The sequence below is a fragment of the Aythya marila genome (assembly GCF_965140915.1).
Source record: "Aythya marila genome assembly, chromosome: 12".
Classification (NCBI taxonomy): Eukaryota; Metazoa; Chordata; class Aves; order Anseriformes; family Anatidae; genus Aythya; species Aythya marila.
In genome coordinates this window covers 18907698-18913425 of record NC_139053.1, presented here as the reverse complement: position 1 = coordinate 18913425, position 5728 = coordinate 18907698, and positions in this window count along the sequence as shown.

Sequence of the window (5728 nt, the reverse complement as noted above, 5' to 3'; positions counted from 1 at the left end):
ATAAAGAGCAACTGCACAAATATAATATTTAATACTGAATGTCAGTTTGGGTGTTCCACTCAATTTCCTGGAAAGATCTTTAAACTCGTCTTATTTAGCTTGAATACCCAATCAGTTCCATACTCCAGCCCGAGCTATGTAATTCCGCATAACTAAGTTCTCTAATTTCTGAGATGCAAATGTAGAGCAGATGTAAAAGGGGAGTGGAGGGAAGGGGGGATGTTCCTGCGCTTTCAGCAGCCCTGGTTATCAGTGCCGCCTGGATCGGAGCGTGAAGGGGCTGTCAGGCTCTGCAAAAAGCACAGACCCCGGATGCTCTGGAGCCTAAGCCAGGGCTGTTGGAGAGGACTTGGGACAAGTAAATAGCGTGTGTGCTGAGAAATCAGCCAGCTAGCGTGGCCAGTTTGTAGTGGGAATAAATGGGGGACCTGTCCTGCCAGCAAAGCCTCATCCTGGTAAATGAGCCAGAGTTATTGTGCAGGCTGAGGGAGCACTGGAGGTAAATGACAGTGAGCTTCTGGCTTTCTTGGTAGTGAGATGGGAGAGAGAAGGAGCTGTGATCCGCTGGGACTTCTCCCAGGTAGGCAGAGACTGTCTCCTTGCTGTCTGCCTGAGCCCTGCTGTCCCACGTGTCCCCATCCATCCGTGGCCATCAGTTATCTCACTACCCATGAGCAGCGTCTTCACCCAGCCAAAACAGCCAGAACAGCATCAATCACTGCCCGTACAGCCTCTAGCACTGCCACTGTCCTGGTGTCACCCATGCCACAGTGACAGGCAGCAACAACAGCAGAAGAAACCCCTTTCCTTTCTTGCTCCTTCCAGCCTGAGACTGTCCCCTTCAGACCCTACAGCTCCCATCCTGAGGTTTTATGGGTCAAACCCAGCACACTCCCCACCATGGGGGTCAAAATTAGGGAAAAGTGTCCCAAGGGAGATGGGTCACTCAGGCTAAGGGCTGGCTGGTCTGGCAGGGGTCAGGGCGGGCTGTGGTGCCCCCCAGCAGGGCTGGAAGCTCAGCAGCTGCCACCACAGCGCTATCCATCACCACGGGCTCTTTGAGCTCGGTGAAGTTATTTGACCTTTTTTTCTCTGCTTTAAAAAGAAATACAATAAAAATGTGATTCTGGCTGCAGCTTCTAAAGCAGAACTGACCAAATACCATATATAGTATCAACTAAGGACAGCCACAGACTTCCTTCCATCTTTTTAAGCCGTCCCCCTTCCTACAGCACCATCCAAGTTGCATTAATCATGGGCTTCTTCAGTGCAAGCGGGATTAATCTGCCCTCCCGCCATTTCCCTGATGTTTTTCAGCAAGCGTTGGATGCACGCAGGGCTAGTGTGCACCTCACAGGCACAGCGGCCATGGGATGCAAAGGAAACAGTAGCTATTTCTATCGGGTCAAGCCGCAGGGTGTTTCCTGCTCCTCCAAGCAGATCAGTCCCAGGTGGTCACAGCCCCGTGTGCTCTTAGGTCAAAAAATGCTCAATTTCTCCATGCTCAGCGCTTGCTTGCCAAGAAGAAAAACTGTTTTGCTGAGTGACCCATCCTATTTCTTTGGTTTAAACATCTCAGCGGCCTCAAAGGCTGCTTCTGCATCCAGCCTTTAGGCATTGGTTCTGAAAAAAAAAATCAGAAAGGGCTTCTGAAGCTGAGCTGGCTGAGCACAAACACCCCGTGCAAGGAGATGGCGTTTGGAGTTTGCAGAGGGAAAGGCTTTGGGGATTCATTTGTGCTTCAAAGAGTGGGCTGGATGATTAATTTTTACATTTCTGCCTGGGTTAATCCTGGATTGTTCTAACCTCTTTGTCTGATCCACTGAAATTTCTGTCTGTGATGCGTTCACAAACGTGCCCCCTCTCCAAACTGCCCCTCAGGGTGCTCTGCCACCAACACACAGCCCTGGGGCTGTGGTAGAGCTTCATCCCACTCATCTTCATCACTGGCTACAGCCATAAAAGTTGCCAGCCCAATCTCTGGTGCAGGGATGGAGGCAGGGATGTGTCAGGGACTACATTGCTCACTACCTGACAGCATCTGTGGCTCTCGGGGAGTTGCTTCCTTTTCTTGTTCCCAAATGCATTTGCCTGAGAACTCCTTGGAGATGTGTTCAATGTTAAGCTGACGTGTGATGTAATGCGTGTACTCGTAAACTGTAAAAAGGAAAAAAAAAAAAAAAAAAAAAAAAAAAAGCCCTCTGTGCTTTATCTGAGCTAATCACAGTCATTCTATCACACGGGAGACACAGGTCCTTCATGTCATGTTCTGGTGTTGTTACAAACAAAACCCTTTAAAATGTCTTTTTCTCTCTCTCTTTTTTCTTTCTTTCTTTCTTTTTTTTTTTTTTAATTTAATTTTAATAGGAAAACTACTCATGTATTCTGCCACATGAAAGTAGATGTGCCTTCATTTGTGGCCGTGCTGATTACAAAGCCTCAGAGATCTTTAATTAAATCGCTTGGGTTTTGGGTACTCCTTTCAAAGGGAGCCATCAAAATAGCATTTGTGACTCATTACAACTATAACAGTGATGCTATCGTCTTCGCCTTCCTACATGACTCGTTTTGATCAAAACCTCTGCATCTTGTGCATACCTTGGGCAGTCGTGAGCCTGCACCTCTGCTGCCTGGGGCAGGGCACGGCTGGCCTTGACCTGTCAGAGGGAGCCGTGCTCATCTCCAGCTGGTTTGTTGCTCTGCTGAGAGACGTGGCGTCGAGATGCTTTGCATCCAAAAGCCCCAAAGTGACCCAAATATGAGCAGAATTTATTCTGGGTATATCTGTGTCATCAGGATGTCCTGAAGGTATGTTGCAATCAGAGTGCTTGTAGTGTCTTCTCTTGCTCTAAACTCTCCTCCAGGTGGTTTGTCTCCTTTTTTTTTTTTTTCTTCTTTTTATATGTTTTTTTTTTTTAAAAAGCAAGGGAGCCCTGAATATGTGTCCACATTGCTCACTCTATGCTTTCCCAAGGAAGGAAGGACCAGCCCTTGTTCCTCTGCAGCCAGGCAGGGGACAGCAGACACCCCCCTGCCACTATTCCTGCTGCAGAGAGGATGCAGAGAGGTCCCTTCCCTTCTGCCTGGGGCTCAGGGAAGGTCTGGCTGCAAACCAAACAGGACCACGAGGGCTCATGAGCATGCAGGCTTATTTTATCAAAGCCTGAGGATACCCTGAAAGCACATCGCTCATCTGTCCATGGTCCTTGTGGCAGGGAGGAGTGACAGGTCCCTCTTTCACTGCCGTTTCCACCTATTAATGCTGGGGACAAAGCAGTGCTGGCCCTGATGCCGTCACAGGGATGAGGATCGCCGCTGATACGTGTGCCCTCAAGTTTGTTTTCTGATACCGGGGGACATCCCTGTTGCCTGGCGAGTGGCATGTGGGTACAATCAGTCTCAGGCAATTTATTTTACTGCCCTGTGTAAACACAGTGCTGAAATTGTCACTCTGATTTAGGAGGTGCCAGATTTTTCTGTTAGTCATTTTTTCCCCCCCTCTTTTTTTTTTTTTTTATTTGCTTTCTCAACACCTTCCGCTCCATCTCTGGAGCTGCACTTCATGAGCAGCTTTTGCCCAGGATTTTCCTGGTGCTGGGATGTGTTTGCGAGGTGTGAGCTCTGCCTCCCAGCCCATCTGAGGTGTTTTCTAGGAGATTGGCAAGAAGGAGAGGGCAAAACTGTTTTTCACCCGGCAACCATTTTGTGCACTGAAAACTGGAAGTATCGTTTTAAATGAGCCACTCAGAGAGACATGATCACCCAAATACAGATGAAATCACTTAAAAATTTTGAAACTGGCAACCTCGTATATTTTAATTATAGACTGCAGTGATATTCTGCTGAAAGCAATTATGTTGTAGCTCTTCCCACACACACAGGCAGTCCCAGTTGTGCTCCACAAAAACTAGCGTTTAAGCAAATCAAGCATCACGTATACTTTTTTTTTTAAGAAAAAAATAATAATTTTTTTTTTTTCAGCCCTTTGAAATAAGGCAGAGATTCACCATTCTGGACATGGCCTCATTGCACATATGTGGTGCGTTTAGGTGAATGAATGTAGGTGCATTGATTGCAGCAGCAGAAGGATGGATCTACCACGAGGATTGCCTTTTCCCCACTTTTTGAATGGCCTCTTGTTTTTACCATGAAAACGGCCGTCCCTGCTTCGTCAGGGCTTTTCAAACTTGCCACGGCCAGAAAAGATACCTCTGTTTAGAAGCAGAGAAACGATCCACTAAAAAGTTTCAAACGCAAGGATATCCATTTCACCGGGCTGCACTGGCCAACAAGCGTGGCTTGCTGAAATGTGGTCGAGACGCTCAGATACAGTTCATGCTACTGATACCCCTTGCTCTCCCGTCAAAATTAGCCCAGATGAATGGGGCCTTTTGTAGTTGGGAAAGAAACAGGCAGAAATCACAATAATCTCTTTCTAGCCGGGCTTCTCCAGCGCAGGGTGAGCCGACGGCTCTGCCCGGTGCTGTAGAAGAAGGAAAACAGCAATTTCTCAGCGGTTTCCTTGGCATGTTGGAAACTGAAGGCGATCTTCTCTCCTGCTGCCCGTTGCACCTCGGGCTGGGCGCTCCTGTTGACTCAGTTCCAGCCATGCAAGCATCACGGGGCTGCAGGATGGCAATTGCATCCCTCATGGACCTGGCCCCGTCAATGTCCCCTGGTTGGGAAAGCTGGTGGCTTTCCGTGCACGTGTCCCTGGCCAGAGCCTTCGCTCCCAGTGAGGAGTTAGGCTTCTTTCCTGTTATTCTAAAACTAAGTACTTTGCACATTTGGAAAGAATAATTAAATAATGGTCTGAGTGACGGTCTGTGGTTGGAGTTAATTTCTTCCAGTTCTCAAAGTGTCTAATTACACTTTCTTCAATGCTAACTGTACGGGTTGTTTCAAAGCTGCAAAGATCTCTTGTTTAAAAAAAAAAAAAAAAAAAAAAAAAAGAAGAAGAGGAGAAAAACCTCAGTTCATCCCTCCAGAGTGAAAGAGTCTGGGGACAGAAGGGTAGCCCAAATATCTAAATATCTTCTGACTTCAGCATGACTCATGGTTCTGTACATTTCCCCCAGAGTATCCTTGAAAGAACAGAAAAAACAGGCCAGATGCTGCCTGGTGTAAGTCCAGGTCTTCCCTTTTACACAGCTTGCATTCCCTGACTTAAAGCCACTCTGTCTTTAATGCAGACCCAACTGGAGACACAGTCACTGTAACTTGGTCGCATTTAGAGACCTTCTTGTAGTGGCTAATTGACGAGCAACACAGCTTTATGCAGACTTCCCACAGGACGGGCAGGAACACTGTTTGGAGGTGTATTCTACGTCTTTGCCATGGGCAATTTAGAAAAACAAACACACCCTGCAGCTGATTTTTCCAGTGACGGTTTGAAATGCATTAGGTGGGTGTTGGGGGAGATGAGAGGGGCAGAGCCAGTGGGGCTGTGTGACCGGCCGGTGAGTCACGTTGTCCTTCTGTGACCAAGGGACAAGCCCTGGGACCTCAGTGGCATTGTGGCCACACTCACAACCACTGCTGAGCATCACTTCAACCTCAGTCACACCAAGCTTTTACCCACCATTGGCTTTGGCCGTGCTCAAATTAGATATTTCATGATTCCCAGGTCTTTGTCCTGCAATCAGACCACAGAGGGGATAAGTAATGTGGAACGGGTGCCTGGCAGTGCACATGACTTTGTTTTGGGGGCTGGTTTGATGCCTGATGC